Here is an 18,830-nt window from a genome sequence, read left to right as displayed (position 1 = left end):
TATATGAAACTGCATCACAAAAAACTGTCAGTCAGATTATCTGGAAATTCCCCTGATAAGTGGATAACTTTGTATAATAAAGTTACTACTCTGAGATAGTTTAAGTTTTATGGAAATTGATGATGGTGCTTTTGTATCTAACATATATTCTGATGCCATGGTGTTTTTTTCCTGCTTTATGTACTGCTAGTAAAAGTAATTGCAATATAAGAAGATGCATTAGGTTATCTACAGTCTTCCTTTTGGAGTGACAAAATCAGTTCTTACGAAAGATCAAAACCAACACAAATACTCACTGGAATAAATGTAAATAAACTGACAATTTCCCTGTTTCTTTCTACCTTACAGCTATGGGGAGTTGTGAGGCTCCCACACACAGAAGTCAGAAGTGGACCCATATCAGCTGAAGAAATGTTCTGGCGGGGATTACAACTCTTGCTACTTTTCACTCTCACCATAGCCATTTCTCTGACTCCCTGACAAAATAATAAACAGCAATCAATCACAAAGAGAGAAGGCTTTGATAATTTTTTCATAATCACGACACCGTTCTCCACTAGAAGGAGGAAGCACTCCTCCTGGATTTGTCACATCTTTCCCAGGAGTAATGTCCTTGTTCTAGACCTTTATAGCTGGGGTAGGTTTTAACATAACAAAATTAAGTACATGCAGACCTCAGCATATATTTGGTCTAAGTAGCAGTTATGTATGGGGGAAAGTGATTGCAATCACAGTTTTGCACTTAGATGCTTTAGGCCTATACCCATGTCTAGGTGCTTTGCAAATTCTTGATATTGGAAGGAAATTTGACACCGGTTGAAATTACTGACAATATTTTAACCAACTTAAACTGGACTATAACAGTACCCTTCGAATGCACTGGAGTGGAAGGAGGAAGAGGCTTTCCATATTGCAGTGCTGTATGCTAACTGGCACGACTGGTTTTTATTCTGACTGTGAACTCTAAGCAGGACTGGAATACAAATAACAATAACAAAGAAGAAGTTAAGTGAGGATCATCAAATAATTTAACGATCGCATCAAGCTTTTAGATTTATAATGCTTTGTATTGTCTCTGTAATATCAGGATAGATTAATCTGGTAGGTACCTGCTAGTTTTACTGTAAGAACAGGGGATTATTTCTGAAATTATCATGGTATAGAAATGCTTTATAACCTCAGGAGAAGGTTTCATTGATAGTGATTAGTATTATCAGTTATCAACTCAAACTTCAGTTGGAGAAATGACACAAATCTCTTTCAAATTACATGGAATTACAAGAATAACTTGTTCTAAAAAATGCACTGTGCTGATTTTGGATCTGCAGGGCAGGTATCTTCTTCATTTTTCACTAGTCAATTCTTTGCTAACAGCTGAAGCAACACGGTACTCTCTTACCTACTTAGCTCATGTTGTCATTATTTACCCCTCTTTTACATCTAAACTACTAGAGGTGTTTGAGCTTATATATTTTTAAAAGAACAAAACAGTCAGACTTGAGTTTGCCGATGGAGACAGGAACAGATATGCTAAGCATAGAGAAGTTTAACTTTTAAGGCAGACTTACACATATTCTAGGGCCCAATAACTGTAATAAATGGTTTAGTGGATAAACAGTGTTTGCTTCTTCTATTTCCACTTACATCTCCAGTAGAATATAATCTAGCAAGCACGCTCTTTAAACACTTTCTACATGGGATATCTTAAGAAACACAGACAGAAGACCACTCAGTCTGTTGGTTCTGCCAGGCATAAAATGTGGAACTGACAGGAGAGTTTTGACCGACATTACTCTGAGCACTGGTGGGAGTAAGACAATTAGACAGACCAGCAGAACTTCAAAGTGAAAACCTTGTTCTCTAGAAGACTTTCAAAGCTTGAAAGTGCAGTGATGATTCTGAAAGGTTAAGTCTTGGTGTGTCAAATTCTATTGCCTATTTAGTACCTGTTTATTAGTATAAACCACAGGTTAGGATGCTACATTGGTCTTTAGAATGCCATGTTACATACAGAAACTAGCATATAATTCTCAGTCACATAATCTCAGGACTTTACATGATTTTTAGCCTAGTTAACTAGTTTCAAAAATTTTCATATCTGTGTTTTTTCTTTGGACCTAAATAATGGACCAAGACCCAAACGAGACTTCTCATCTTGAGTTTTGATACTTTCTCTTCTATGCCTACAAGACAGTTGTCAATAAAGTGGTTTAGATATTTACTTTACCTCTGGTATTTCTTCACCTCTGCTTTTGAGAAAAACATGAAATTCAGGTGAATCTGTGAAAGTATACTTTATAAAGAAGGAAAGTATACTTTATAAGAAGGAAAGTATAAAAAGGAATGTCTAAAGTTCTAGGCTGAGCTCATTTCATTCAAATCATGCTTGGACCATGAACTAGTAACAACGTATGCTTCATATACATGCTATGATGATACAACTGACATGACGTAATATGATTTTCTATGTCACAAACTTTTAACTAATTCAGCTGCATCAATAGATCTCTATAATAAAACAAATAATCAACAGCATACACAAATGTAAGAATTAAGAGCCTTAAATGAATATAGTCATTAATGATTAAGGTATATGTAAAATGAGAATGGTATTTGGGTAGGGTTTTTTTGTTGTTTCAGATGCAGGATGAAAACATTCACCCCTTTGGGCAGAGGGACCATGACCCACTGGCTGGAGACTGATGGTAGGAAAAGACAGACATGAGTAATCTAAAACTAATTTCAGAGTGAGAAACAGTAATAACTTGCTGGGAAAACAACACTTTTCTCCCTTAAAACAAAATGGTCTTTAATGATTCCCTCTGATCAAGAAACCAATGATGCATTTTGGTTTCCCCTTAGTTCCTCCACTTATTGGGTAGATACATTTCTACTTGGTGTATGTGGTTGTTCTTTAATATTTACAGTAACTGTGATCTCAAATTTTGATTCTGGGTAGAACTCTCTTGGTTAAATTACAGTGCCATGTGTTTCCTAAATTGCATTTGTAGCTGTTAGCCTCAGCATTTTGCCTCTCAACAGTTGTGGAACTCTGTATTTTTAAGATGTAATAAACACCATCCACACATACCAAACTCTAGATGATGTTTCCAGTAAAAGCATTTTCAGAGCACTCTGGCCCAGCTACTGGATTTTACTGGAGTGAAATGTACTTTTACTCTTCTTACTAATGCTTTCCTTTCTTGGCACATAAGGTACTAAGATATTTATAGTTACTCTTCACTTGTTTACTTCAAATGTTATTTCACTGTTTTAAGAAGACAAATTAAGTCATCTATATATAGGTAGATTGTTTTAATCCTCAAGGTTTGTATGACTATAATTTCACTCTGCAAAAGCAGTGATTTTCATATTAAAAAAAAAATCAGTTACTGAAACAATACATAGGATGTCAGAAATGTTTGGTAGAACTTCTTTCACCACATGTTTATGAACCCATTAAATCATGTAATATTACAATTTCTATACCACATAAAATACATCTTATTGGAGAAAGAGATTCCCAACCATGGATCGGCTTTACAGAGTTGTTTTCTCTGATTAGCACGTAACCACAAAGCTCTGTGAGGATCCATCTGGCATTTTCAAAGGTATCATCATTTGTTTTCCAGCCCAGCTACAGCCATATTCTGATATTGCTGTTACTTTACTAGGATGCTCCCTGATTTCACAACAATGTACTCCAGCATTTAATCAGATCTTTGTTATGCTTTGTGAATACCATGGTACCATATAGAAAGAACTGTTCTAATTAATTACTTTTCCCTTTTAGTGAAATTGTTCAAATATTTATAAAACCTCCACTATAAAGGCGTCCACTGATCCTTTGGACCCAACCCCCACGAAAAGGTATGAGCATCTAGCCATGGCAGTTGTCCCCATCTTCTGATTGCCCATTAGTTTATCACCCTCAATCATCTTACTGGTTAGTTTTACCCTGGCCACTTCCTTTCTTGTCCAGAATAAAGCAGCTGTGCTAAATGGAAGTCAGAGAGGGACATTCTTACCTGCAAACTATCCTTTAGGGCAGGGGTGTCAAAGTCATTTTCACCTGGGGCCACATCAGCCTCATAGTTGCCTTCAAAGGGCAGAATGTAATTTTAGGACTGTGTAAATATAGGAGTAGTTACAGTTATACGCTCCTAAAATTATATTCAGCCCTTTGAAGGCAACCGCTAGTCTGATGTGACCCCAGGTGAAAATGACTTTGACACCCCTGCTTTAGAGCCACTTTAGCCTTTTATCTTCTTTGACTTCTTCAAATAATACTACATCAGTTATATGTTACCCCAAGGCACCAAGAAAAGGAAGTCATGTGCAACAGTATTGTCTCTAAAGGCCCAAGATATTGCCATACTGACATGTCAACACTATAGTTTTATGTACGCAGTTACTTTCAAGAACATGTATTTTACTCCACAAATAATAGTGTTTGTTGTTTATATATTGCTTCTTAGTAACGGTATCTTCATGTCAAAGCTTTGACCAAACTTCTCCATAACCCAAAGGCAAGTGAAAAAACTAATAAATTGTGAAAGCAGTTAGTGTGAAGTGCATTGTTTAATATATACACCGATAGTCACATCCAGTTTAGCAAGACCAGATATCCTCTCTTTGACAGATGTAATCTTAAAATATTAATTCTTGTACAACTAATGTTTTCCAAGAGCCAGGCTCTCTGAAAAAACTCAGCCAGTTTTAAAAAAACCTCCATCATGTCTTCGACTGATATTAGGGATATGCATAAAAGAAGCTTCTCAGTTACTTGTTCTTTGCCTAGATTATAAAACAGGAGTGCTGGAAGACTCCCACAGAGAACAGACTGAAAATCAACACAAGACCTGGCACCACTGTGTTGCTGTGATCCCAGAGGAGAGGCAGGTAGAGAGCTGGGAGAGGAATGCATACTTTAATCTTTCTAATGCATCTTTTCTTCTGTGAGCATGCTATCTTATACCCCATACACTATTTAACACTTGGGTTATCTAATAGCCCCTTAAATGCTATTGGTATGCTGTTAAAAGGAGGATAAGGATTTCACCAGTGTCAGTTAATTAATTGGCAGCTAATGCATTAATCTCCACTGCAAGTGTGCTTGCATCAAAACTGCATCCAGAGAAGTAGGTAACTTGGCCTTTAAAAATTCTAGGGGGATTTTGTGTTTATAAGTGTACTGAGCTTAGCAGAAGTGGCACATACTGCAGTGTTTCTAAGGGTAGTCCTTTTTCATAGCTGAGTGATCTGTAGAGAACAGACATTACAGACTTCCTGTTCTACAGAATTGGGGTATTCCTGGTTTTTATCTCTCTGATAAGAGAGCAGGAGACCATCCACTCTTCACACAGTCTTAATAGATGTTATGGGATTGTCCTTCTGTCTTTAACAACTGGTTTAGCTTGTGTACCTTCTTTTTGGTTTTACACTCATATTTCTCATGACCTTTGTTTGAAAATGGCTGAAAATCTCTTGACGTCTGGAGAAAAGAATAGAGGTGGACCTTACTGCTGAATGCAGGTATAGCAAGACATACTTCTTTATGTACTTAAGCTATTTGGTAAATAAACTTTCTTTCTGTTGTTACAGCTGGCAATGTGAAGTAAGTTTGGGAACACAAGTACGCAAAAAGCACTTTAAAGTGAACACCATGCTCTGCTTTTTTTCCAAATAATGTCTACATAATTTAATCCGTATTTTTATCTGGTTATTTTCCTTCAGCATAAGATGGAAATGCTTGCACTGTAAGCCATTTATTTTTTTTTTTAATATATTATGTGTATAGGATTTTTTATGGGCTTGCACTCCTTTCTCTGCTGGTCAGCAACAGCAAGTTCAACTGTACCTTTGTCATCTTGCGTTTGGTGGTCAGGAAAGACTGACAGAAACTCTCTCTGAAACAAGACAGTTTGCCTCCTTGACACAGGTACTTCCTGCCTTCTCATTTGATCCATCAGTCACAGAGCTTAAACAAAAAAAATCTGTCAGATGCTCTTGAACTGTATGTTCACGTGCTGAGTTGGTACAGTGCTTCTCACATAAGAGCATTTTAGTCCTTCAGAAGCCACTTCTGCCACCAGTAGTAGTATTTTTATCTTAGTAAACTCTATTTAGTGATGACACCACAAGTCACAGTGAAAAGTCCAGGCAGAGAAGACAAACAAAACCTCTCAGCAGGGATTTAGTCTTACTGACCTACACATAATCTGTGTTTACAGTGTTATGGTGTGGTACCAATTTAACATACAGTCAGTCATCTGTCACTGGAGGCGCTATTTGTGCATTTCTCAGCTTTTTCAAGCAGTTGAATTATCTCAGATTAAAAAAGAGTCCTTCCTCCCTTTAGTAGTCCAAAACCTTCCATAGATTCTAACTTTAGCACTTATGCATCCATTTAGGATGAAGTGATAATAATGAATCTTGGTCTTCTACAAGCAGAAGATACCCCATAAAGAGATGACCCAACCCATATAAAGCATGGTGCATGTCTCCCCTTCCCAATACAGATAATGACCTTTATTCTGCCTGCATAAATGCAAGCACTTAAGTCAGATGCTTGATCAACCTAAACTTTTTTCTTTATAGACAAAGGAGAGAGGGGGCATTTCCAGATCATTATACAATTTGTGATGAGTTGAATGGCATCTACAATAGACTTGTGGGAGTATGAGACAACTGTGCTTCCACCTTGGCTGCTTCATACTGCCTAAAATTAAATAGAGTGGATGCAAGTCTAATAACCTCCAGTGAGATGGGCTGAATGTTCCTTGTGAGCAACAATCTCCATACAAAACTTTCAGAAAGTTATAAAAGTTTCAGGTAATACTTTTGGAGGTGATAAGACCAGGGTGTTGTTTTTTTTTTTTTTTTGCTGTTAAACACATGAAAAAACAAAGTCCTATTGTGCAGCTCCCAGGCTCAAAAAGGAATGTAGCACAGTACTCAGCTCACACCATATATTGAAAATTGCACCTCATGGAGCAATTAAAGCACTCCCCTCTAGTACGCAACACTCACACGCTGTGGTTGGTAATGCCATAGAAAGACCCTGTAAATCAGGAATTCTCTGACTGATCTGGCTATTCAGTCTTACAGTGATAGTCTCTTCTCTTTACTTCAGGATTTTAAATTTAATTACCTTAATATCTTTTGCTTGTCCATGTAATTAACATTCCAGGAAATCAGCATTACCACTGCTCTGGGCAAGCAGTACAGTCTGTTCACAAACATTTAGTTTTGTACAAAAGTTTGAGAACCTCCGTTGTCTCAATATGAGACCACAATACACATATTGGGACCTACATACACTAAGTGGACTGGAGAAACCCTCTATCTACATTAGAGATGCCTGCTGCTCTTTATAACTCTGCTTTTTACTTTCTTTCCTTTATTATTAGTATAACAGATCAAATCCATCTATGGTATAGCTGCTCTGAAGCCAGTGAAGTTACTTCAGGGATGAATTTGACCCATTTAATGCTTTTCTAGAACCTAAGCAACAATAAATGCCACATCTCTTCTACAGCTCGAATGCTGTTCAGAGAAGGGATGTACAATACATCTTTGTCTTCTTCCTGCTCATAACGAGCAGTGTAGGTCATCTGCATCATTAACATTTGCAGCTGATGCATTTGCTTAGTCTGTATACACTTCTTGGAACTGCACAGACCTTCTCATTGTTTTCAGAACCTTGATTTTTCTTAGCACTATCATCATCCAAATGTATTTAAGGATGAAACTATTAGAAACACAATTGGTGAATTAATGTCATGAGGACTGCTGCTGGCAGCTCATCAATTTTTGATATGCCACTCAGACAAATGAAACATAAGCCACCCAGAACAAGGGGACCTTTTGACACTTCAAAGGAAACCCCTATGGGTGGTTTCCTCTTGAAGCTGCACTAAACTGGCTCAATCTCCTCAGCTGGAAGCTGCCAATGTCTCATTAACCCCTAAACAGGCCCTGCATGAGCTTTTCTTTTCAGCTATAATTATGCCATGCACTCCTGTTATGCTGTACTGAATTGCAACACTGTCACCAGCACATTATAAACATCCACACTAATTGAAAAGCAGATTAGACTCGTGTTAATTAGCCAAAAAGCCCGCCCACTTGCATGCATTATGATTGCCTCTTAAATACTGAGGATGTTGAAATCCCTCAGAAAGACAAGGCAGACTTAATTGCAATAACCTGCAAATTAAGTTTAATTTACTTTAAATTTACCGGTTTAGCAGGCTCATTTGATGGTGTTAATGTTCTAGCAAATTAATTATCTGAATTAGTCATGCCTGGTGGAGTTTTGCAGCAGAATACATTGTACAGTAGCCTATTAATAACAGACAAACAGGACAGGATTAATGAGAAGATTATGCTAAAGTTCTTTTTTAAAATCAAGGATCTTGCATGAATTCAAATATAATCACCAAAGTGCAAATACAGACACAGAATATAAACAAACTGAAATTTATTACACTCTATGGCATGCCATCTACGAGAAACAGTAAAACATTACCTGTGAAACATTTGATAGAAAGAGGCCTCTTCTATGCGCTCAAGTAGATCACTTCTCACAGCAAACCATTTCCCATTATCTGCTATCTCTCTATGAAACTTCAAATATGTAAGTGCTTTCGAGAGTACTTGGGCTACAGAGAGAGAGCTGATAAATAAATTAGAAATAACATCTCATACGTTAATTCCATAGTCCACTTTGTGGCTTATGAGGCAGTAGAATTGCTTTTTTGTACTCTATTGCTAACCACTATCTGCTCCAGTTTAAAAAAAAAAAAAAGACCTCCACAGAGATATGGTTGCAAGTAAACTACAAAAACAGGATTCTTGCTTGCCTCTTCTCCCTATAAAAATACAAGAAGGTGAAAAAAAAAATCTCTTCTAATAGCTTTTGGAATAGCTCTCAAAATAAAGATATAATTTGTCTCGTAAACAATGTCAAAGTACAATCATTCACCCTGAAAAAAGTGTTGGCTGACACTATGAGAGAAGTGAAGATAGGGGTGACAAATATCCTTTTTAACTGGTCTTGATCATGAAAGTTTAGTCTGCTTATATGTTAAGTGTTGCCTCTTCCATTAGGGTGCACAGCCATCGCAAATATAATGAGATATATTCAATTCAGTCTCCCTGTGGAGGGCAGGAAAAGCCTATGGGAGCACAAAAGATAATCCTTGATGAGTGTGAACTGAATGTGATTGAATATAAAATTCTAGATTATTGATTGGAATCTGTATGTTAAATCCATCGTTCACTGAGAGTAGTTGCATCTTGTGTTGGTTTCAAAGGGCTTTCACACTGTTGTGCAGTGCCCAGTGAAGAAGCCCAAATTTACATCATTCTTGCATATACAGTAATGCACAGAAAATAAAAATGTCATCGTTTGAAAAGAAAGACTGAACGATGCAGTCCTTAAAAACAGATTATCTCATTAAAGAAGGAAAGGTTTGGTAGGAGAAAAAACTACGCCTAGTTTCTTTATGGGAAATATTTTAATTTTTGAGGAAAAAAAACTAAAATAAAAAAATGGTTTCAATATGTTTTTTGTATTGTGCTGATATATCATGTAGACCCTTTCTGCTTTCCTTATTATTTTTTCCTCTCTCTCAGATAAAATTACAGTTTGAAACACTAAATGAAACTGGCAGAAAAGCAGCCATTATTAAAACTGGGTTGAATAATGAAAAGAGAAAAAAAAAAAAAGGAAAGTAATTCTGCTTTAAAAAGCTTGTACATGAAGGGCTGAGATGACTTTAGTAAGAACCCATAGGGAATAGGAACTACACCAAGAAGGAAATGGATTCCTGTGACACATAAACAAAAGGCAAATGACTAATATATTTACATATAACATGTGGTGTATTCATTGCACACCATGGTGACAGAATTGTTTATTTCATTTATAATTTATACAGCAAAACCTTATTATATGTGTAACTAATTTGCCTGATGATAATATGCAGTAGGAGATTAGGTTTCCATTATATTCTGTCATTAAGAACAAAAGATTTTTGTTTGTTGGTTAATTTTTTTTCTTGGTTCCTATCCCACAGCACACACTCTACACATGAGTACATTTCTCTTAAATCATTATGATGCTGAGCTAAGTAGAAGGTAGCAAGGAACTTCTAAAAAAGAAACCTGTACAAAATCTCTCACACATGAATCCGCTTTAAATACTCTTCACTTGTGGAATTTTTTATGATATCAGTTATGACAATATACAAAGAAGCTCTCACAGGTGATGTGCATGCACCAAAAAAAGAAATGTCAGAATAAATATAGGCTCCAGAAGAGCTTTGCTCTGAGAGAATAATAAAAAAAAAAAAAAAAAAATCAAACATTTTACCAGAAGCAACATTAGAATATGTGACTAGACAGTTCATCTCAGACTACAGGGAGCGGGTGGGTGGGTAGGCAGTGATGAGGGAATTATCTTGATGTATTTTCCACTGTGGCACACAAGACTGTGCAATTCTCTGAAAGGAATTGTTAGCACCAAGCCAGTAATTCCCCTCTGTGGTATTACAAAGTGTGTGTATTACAAAGGGGGAAGGAAGAGGGGGAGCAACCTGCAAAGTGCTGTATATGTTTTCAACACTAAAGCACATATAACCTTGAATTAATCCAAATATCCTTATCAAAATAAAAATGCTGGATCAGAAGCATACTCACATACATATGTTTAACTTATTTCTTTGTTATCCTTTGGAAAACAACAATCTACTTCTAGGAGATTTGTTAAGCTGTATAGTTGCTTAACCCTTTGCAAGTCTAATTTGTATTGCAAAGTGAAATCAACCTATTGCAGAAAAGAAGAGCTGGAGAGTAAAATGCTTTTAAAAACAGAGGATATTTTCCTGTTTAACTCAGAGATGTCCAGCACCTTCCAAAACAGTAGGTCACACTATTTCGGTCTTAAAAATCTGTGTGAAAGTTTGGTAGTATCTAAAGACTCTGCTAACAAAATTATTTGGATAAAGTGACAATTGGTGTTGCAGGTGTACACAAGACACTTAACCCTTTTACTGTCTAAATTAATGTACTGCACAAATATCTCCTCAGGGAGACCCTATCAGTCCTCAGATCCATAGTTTGTTGACCCTGAGGGCTGACAAGCTTGAAAGTTCAGGCAGCAGGTGAAAGAGTGCACCTCAGCATACAGAGAGTGAGCAGGTAATGAACACTGACCACTTTTGGGAGCAGTATGACTAGAATGAGTAGACATCAATACAGTCTGGGGACCAACCAGCTGAGCAGCAGTTTTGCAGAGAAGAGCTGCAAAAAGTTCTCCTGGTGGACACCAAGTTGACCATGAACCAGCAATATGCCTCCTGGGCTGCATTAGGGAAAACTTAACCAACAGGTAAAAAAAGGTGTTGTTTCCTCTCTACACAGCAGTAGTGAAGCACATCTGGAGTGCTGGGTCTAGCCCTGGGCTTCCCAGTACAAGGGAGACATGGACATACTGGAGTGAGTCCAGCAACAGGCTGCAAAGATGATTAAGGGACTGGAGCAACTGCCTGACTTGAAGAGGCTGAGAGAGCTGAAACTGTTCAGTCTGGAGAAAAGAAGGGTTCAGGGGGGCCTGGTGAGGGTTACTAAAGAAGATGGAGCTGGACTCTTCCCAGTGATGCCCAGTGACAAGACAAGAAGTACCAGGCTCAAAGTGAAATGCAGGAATTTCCATTTAAGCTGAAGAGAATACATATATATATAGAGAGAGTGAGGAAGATGAAACACTAGATTGGGTTGCCCTAGGAGGTTGTGCAGTCTTCATTCCTCAATATATTCAAAAACAAAATATGCTCTTGGGCAGCCTGCTTTGGCTATCCTTCCTTGAGCAGGGGAGGCGCTAGATGATCACCAGAGGTCCATTCTGAACTCAGTGATTCTTTAATTTCATGATTCTCTGGTCTTCTCTAGACTGAGCTGCAGTAGAGGACTATATTCCTGAACCCACAATTGCTTCATAACATTACCTCAGATTCTCATAAAGTGAAAAATTAAGAACAAACATGGAGATTTGGTGGTTGTCAGAGCAGAACAAAAAAATGGAAGACACCAAAGATGGTGAGTTGGAGAAATCCATAGGGAATTATAAGAGTCAGATTATGTGACTTTGACCTATGAAAGGTCAAAAAAACATGTTAACCTCTGATTTTTATTGTTTTCTATACTTTTATTGCCAGTATAGTTTAAGACCTGTGCTAGAAACCGACTGCAGCAGGTGTTCGTGAAAACGTCTGGAAATAGAGCTTTGACAGAAGCCAAAGAAAAGTGCTGAATTCCTTAAAAAGTATCATATTAATCTATCTATTTTTAGTATACCAACTGCAATTGGAACCAAGCTGCTAGAAATGGAAGAGATGAATGAAGGAGATTTTTGGACTAGATTTTTTTCAAAGTTTAGGTCTTAGTAAAGCAGCACTTCTAACAGTTTCTGAAGGACCAGGGCTATTAGCTTGATCACAGAAATATGTTAAAGTGGCAATACGACTGTTGGTCCCCACTTGGCTTGGGCCTGGAGTATAAGCTGTACAGAAAGTGAGTTCAAACTCACTTGAAAACACTGTGAAGACATACTCTATGCAGAATCTGAGCATGGGCCCTTATGAGATAAAGTGAACATTAAGGAGGAGTATCAAAGGATGGGGAGGTCTTAGCTGAATTTTTGAAATTATTTTGCTCATGTACGTAGATTAATAATGCTTGGGCATTCAGAATGTAGTCTCCAACTGCACTCAGCTGATTAAGTCACTAGTCATGTTGAGGCTGCTTTACTACTGTGCAGCATATACAACTTATTAACAATTCCAATACCCAATGAAGGTAAATCTCAGCTGGAAGACAATAGGATTATGCAGGACTATTGCAGCTGTAGGGCTTTATAAGGGCTGGAAAAGGTCTAAAGATCTGTAAAACATCATAGACATGCTCCTTTTGCCAGACAAATTGAATCTACGCAATATTAAGAAAAGAAGGATGTGAGAGGTATTCACAACACATCACATGTTGTGCTAAATTAACAGCGTAGCTCTCCTGCCTGGGTAATGGAAAGAGCTAGGTTCTTCCAGGAGATGCTTCAGAGCACCTAATTATGACTATATATGTCAAACATGCCTCAAGCTAAATACCTAACGGCAAAATTAACATGCCATCTGGTATTTTAAATGGGACCATAAAAACTTGTCTAAGAAGCAACATAAAACTATGCACATAGTCAGTGAAATTATAATGTTTCCTGTGTTGTTATTCTTTCTTTATACTGTGTCAGAAGGCAAAGAAACCATGAGTTTTGACAAAATCTATCTTCCAACAATTTAAGTAAACTGAACGGACAATCATTTTGTTGCCATACCAGAAGACGACTGACTCTTTCCTTATGAAATCAATTATCTTAGTAATGTTAATGTTGCTGTGATTTCAAGGGCCTTCTCCATACTTACTTTCCATTGTCCTAGACACCAAAGAATTATACACCAGCAGAAAAGCCCTACCAAGACTGCAGTCTACTCTAGAGCTACTGCATTTTAGTTAGTGTGATTCAGGTGAAGAGTCACTTCAACTAAGAAAAGAGCTAGGTCCAAAATATGACAAATAAATGGGAAAAAGAACCCCCAAAAAACAACAGAGGAGAGTGTGAGGAACCAAAACAGACTGCTTTAATTAAATGCACATGGGAACAAGATTTTTTCTGCACAAATTTCTGGACCTAACCGCTAGGTCTGATTTAAGTGGCCTTAGTGTACACCGAGTCTAGTCTTTAGAGAAAAGGCAAAGGCAGAACATTCACATACCACTTCAGAGGGTAGTTTGATACAAGTTCCATTTGTCTCTGAAAGTGCTTATCTCTGTCCATGGATTATGCACAGACATTAGGCAGCTGAGCCAGGAAACTAATGTTCTCTGCAATGACCCTAAATTTTTATTGTGTTTTCACATGATAGCCATGACTATAGTTAGGTAGTTAACTATAGCAGATAGTTAGCTATCCTGGTACTTAACATTCTTAGTTAAAATTTTTAAATGTTGACTGCACCTAAAGCTTCTTTAGATGGTAGATAACCTCCCAACACAAGTGTCCATCAGCACATCTGACACATAGACGTAAAAAGTCCTCATGGTTTTTTGTTGTTTTTTTTTTTTTTATATCTATCTTTGAAGATAGATCCAGTAAATAAAGATGGCTGTAGAAAGATAGCCTTCTGATAGGTTGTCTAATGGACAATCAGAAGGAAGTGAGTCTGCTCAGCCCAAAACCTGACCTTCACACTTAGTACCTTCTGTTTTCCCCTGGTTCTTCTTCAGCTGAGAGTCTCCATCATACTATGAAGAACCTGGGTATCTCAATTCAACTGTCTGTCCAGAGATCCAGTGAGGTTTAGCTGTCATTATTCAGCTGTCTCTGTTGCAGATCCTTGAAGGGCTACTCCAACCAATGAGTGAAATGCTCATGCAGTCTGGTCTTGGAAGTGAAAAAAAAAAACAAAACCAATCTTACACTATGCATCTGCCCCAGTATTGCAATGGTTTGGAAATTAATTCTGCATCAGAGGTATGCAAATTTTGCTCATTATGTAGATACTGAGCTATAAATGGCAATCTCTGAAGAATGAGACAAAGAAACATGAGTAACGTTCTCTATACTTTAGGACATTTGAGTAGACAAATCTTCCTTTCTGACCAAAGCAATCCAGTTCCAAACTTCACAAAAATCTTAAAACTCGTTTTTCCACAGTTGAATTATTTTTTCTTTAAAAATCAGAACAATTCTGAGAAAAATAGGAATAAAGTTTTTTTCATTCTAGTTTTGATTTGAGGAGGAGTTTTTTTTTTGCGTTAGTAAACCCGATTTTTTTCTACTAGATCCACAAGGAGTTTGAGATCACTTTACCCTACCATTGCTAAGCTCTTCTTGTCTTCTGTGTTTGAACGAAATTTGTCTTCTGTCTAATAGTAAAGGAAGAAAGATGTTAGGTATTAAGAGCACAAGTAAAGAGTATGTGGTAAAAGGGCAAAAGGACCTGGCTGCTTATGCAGGGTTTTTGTGTCAGGAAAAAAATAAACCACAGAAGCAGACAAGGAGAGGTGGGAGAATATCTGAACTGAGAATTATATCTTGGATTGGTGAACTGTTGTACTCCTTCCTACAGAACACCAAACAGAGGTGATCAGTAAGGACCAGAACAAAATTTTCCCCACAAAAATTTCGCTGCAGCAGAGATTTGGGCATTCTGCTGCAGACAGGCTCTTCTTTCCATAAAGTCTGTGGTTCTGCCATGGAACAAGTTTCTGTAGTTCATTTGGGAGGACAGCTGCACCAGTGCCTGATCAGGAAAACAGGTCTTGAAGCTAATTACTGAGAGCATAGGCAGGTACAAGCTACTTGTTCACATGGGTAAAACTATGACCATTGGTATTAAAGAGTTGGTTCTGAGTAGTTACATCCCAAACACCCGAAAGTCATTAAATGCTTGTTTTAACTGCTTGCCTCTCTCTCTCCCTTGTAACTTCCAGGGCTGTACATGTATGAACTTCATTGCCAATAGTGTCATGGTGTCATACCAACAAGGTTGCTCAGGGAGAGTTGGGTATTTTTGTTCACTGAGTAACTGAGCTCCTTAGCTGTGGTGGATCAGCATAGCTCAGATAGCTTCAATAGAGCTCTATCACTTTAAGTCATTATACAATCACTCTGTATAAAATCCAGTCTGTATTCACTTAGTCTGTATTGGGAATACTTGAAACAAACTATGAAAGCCATCCCATTTTCTCTTCATCCTTGCAGGTTAGAAAAGACTCAATCTATATGGAATTTTAATTTTTTTGTTTTATGTGTTCTTATTGCAGTTAGCCTGTAGTGATGAGAAAACCACCATACTCAGTGAAACTTTCAGCCTAAATAAAATAATCTAAAATACAAACCATTTGGCACTCAGAAGCAGCATCTTATTAGTACTGGGTGTCCATGTAAAGGCGTTGGCAGTGGGGGGGTCATTGCAGGTGGCCTTTGTGAGAAGAGTCAAGTAGGCACAGCTGATTCCAGTTGGGTCCAACTGATAACATGCAGGACACAGCTGAGCCTCTCTGCCAAAATAGTGGTGCCTTGGAAAAAAAATGTATTTACGGAAAGGGAAAAAAAATGCCACACAGAATGAGGAAGAGAGAAAAAAGAGAAACTGCAGAGAAAAGTCCCATCAGAGTTCCAGACCCGAGCGGACGGAGGAAGAAATGTGGCCGACCCAATATGAGTGATAAAGCATACTTCAACTTTATTGCCCGAGATGGCGTGCATTTATACCAAATACCATAATTATGCATACTTGTCTCTATCTAATAGGCTAAGCACATTTACTTACTCCACCTACTTGGGTTTAGCTAGCTATGCGCATCCCACATTCTTCTGACTCTTATCTCTTCAAAAATATCCTGACCCTGCTTTAGTCAGTACTTTTCCGTTCCCCCCTTTCCCACGGCCTAATAGACAAGCTAACTAAGGCCTACTTATGTCAACTAAAATGGGCTCTGCTCGTACAGTTGCTTGGTGGACTCATGTCTGTGCTCCTTGAGCCAATCCCCGACAAGAAACAGGAGTGCAAACACCAAAGCTGGAGAAGAAGTGGGAAGAGATGTTCCAGGTGTCTGAGCAGGTGTCTACAACCCAGAGAAGAGACAGCACCAGAGTAGATAGTTCCCTGCAAGCCCATGGAAGACCCTAAGCTGGAGCAAGTGGATATTTCTTGAACTGTGACCTCTGGAAGACCCCACACTGAAGCAGGTTAATCTAAAATAACTGTAGTCCATGGACAGGACTCCTGCTGCAGCAGGGAAGAAGTGTGAGGAGGAAGGAACAGCAGAGAAGAGCTGCTATAGACTGACTGCAAATCCTTGATCCCCATCCCCGAGCACCATTCGGGGAGGCGTAGAGGAGCTGGGCATGGAGGAGGGAAATTGAGTGTGAAAATAAAAGGTGGCATGAAAAAGGTGTGGTAGGTTTTTGTTTGTTTTTGTTTTTGTTGTTGTTTTGTTTTGTGTTTTGCCACTGCCCAAATCTATTTCAAATGGCAATAAATTAATTTTCCCCAAGCTAAGTCTGTTTTGTCCATGACGGCAACTTGGTAAGCATCTGCCCCTCTTTATCTCGACCCATGAGGTTTTTAATCCAATTTTTTCTGGGAAGTGAATGGCTGGATGGGAATTTGTCCCTTACCCAAGGTTAACCCACTACACTATTCTGTTGTAAGACCTATTTGGCAATTTCCCCTTCTGATATAAGGTCTCTATATTTCTCTAATCCAAGGATTTACATTGAATTAACACTGAAACATTTCTGTTCATTTATTTATCTATTTAGTTTTGATGGACAATGAATTTGTTGAAAAACTCCCTTTGGGAAGAATTTGAAGTATTAAAAAATCTGGGTCAAGTATATGGTTTTGGAAGATAAAGAGGGATTACATTTTGATAATGTCTAAAAATGTTATTTTGATAATTTGAAAACAAATCTTTCATCTTCTTGTTATGAAATTTTTCATTTTACTTAAAAATTGACCTTCAATTTAAAACAAACAAGTAAATACATGTAGTCTCTTCAGTCCTGTTGTATATCCTGAGGAACATCCTGTTTCTTTATGCCAGACAAAAGTCTTTAGTTTACTCCAAATTAGTTTATGGATTTTTTTCTTTCCTGAAATTGGAAAATTATATATTGCTTCTATCAAGTGTGTGGTGTTGGTTTTTGTTTTTTTTTTCTTTTATTTTCTTCTTTTTCTTTCCTTTCTTCTTTTCCTCCTTTTCTTCTTTTGAGAAGAACCCCTTTCAATACAGGTATCAAAGAAAGGTATCTTTTATACACTTAGTTTTGGGCTGTTTCTCAAGTGTAGCACTGGGTGTAGATTCTTGGCGTACTTGCATAGATGTTATTATTAGCTCCTTGTACATTTCATTTTTTTTTTAATTTTTGGAGAAATAGTTCATTTGCAGAATTCCATCTTCATATTTCTAGTACTTGATAATATGTACTACTCTAACACTATAGTCTTTGACCATTAAATGCAACCCATAACTTTGCTGATGTAATGTGGAAAATATTTGTAATAAACCTGACATTGTATCTATTAGCAGTGATTTGACTATTATTTTTCAAATTCTTTTAAAAAATCCTTATGTCCTAGATCATGTGACTACATGAGAATTTAGTTTTAATTTCAAAAGTGAAAAACCTCAGTCAACCTTAGTTATGAAGAAAAAGTCAAAACCTCAGAAGTAAATTAACTTTCTACCTTCTGCAGATTATTCTTTAAAATCTCAAAACCTGAGATCAGTCTCACTTTATTCTCAATTTTTTTAAATGTTATTGATTTAATAGCAATTATTTTGCCATAGATTTATGAAGTTCCATCAGTACAATAAGCTTATCGAAAAATATAATCTCTCATTGTTTTCTCTTCAGGTTTAACTTTTATATCAGGCTATCGCTTACCTGGCGCATACATGACCAGGTACCAGAGCAGCCAGGGAAGATCCTGACAGATGTAATATAACTGAGAAAGTGGTAACACAGCCTTGTCAGGCTGATGTTCTACAGTCAGTCCATATGGCAATTTTGTCCCATGGTGAAATCGCAGTGGCAGAAGCATGAACAGCAAATGTGACCCATGGAAGAGACACACAGGGCAAACTAATCCAAAGGTGTCATTAGTCTCAGTGGATGAACTCTACACTGCTGTGTAAATACATAACCCTCTCCTCTGGTCAGGCAAGGCTTCTCCCTTTTACTACAAGCTAGGCACTGT

General features: G+C 37.6%; 2 long non-coding RNA genes across 5 annotated transcripts in view; one reads left to right on the top strand and one right to left on the bottom strand.

The window, feature by feature from the left end:
- Positions 1 to 3,095, top strand: part of LOC135579005 (uncharacterized) — a 121,966-nt gene extending 118,871 nt beyond the window's left edge. For all 4 annotated transcript variants that reach the window (XR_010471233.1, XR_010471232.1, XR_010471227.1 and 1 more), the window contains one exon: positions 349 to 3,095. This is a non-coding gene — a long non-coding RNA (uncharacterized LOC135579005). The remainder of the gene's footprint in view (positions 1 to 348) is intronic.
- LOC135579007 (uncharacterized) overlaps positions 1 to 18,830 on the bottom strand; it is a 186,782-nt gene that overhangs the window by 118,749 nt on the left and 49,203 nt on the right. The gene's annotated exons all lie outside the window — the stretch shown is intronic.

Source organism: Columba livia, chromosome 1 (genome assembly GCF_036013475.1).
Source record: "Columba livia isolate bColLiv1 breed racing homer chromosome 1, bColLiv1.pat.W.v2, whole genome shotgun sequence".
Taxonomy (NCBI): domain Eukaryota; kingdom Metazoa; phylum Chordata; class Aves; order Columbiformes; family Columbidae; genus Columba; species Columba livia.
Note: the sequence above shows the minus strand (reverse complement) of the source record. Positions and strands in the feature narration are given on the sequence as shown.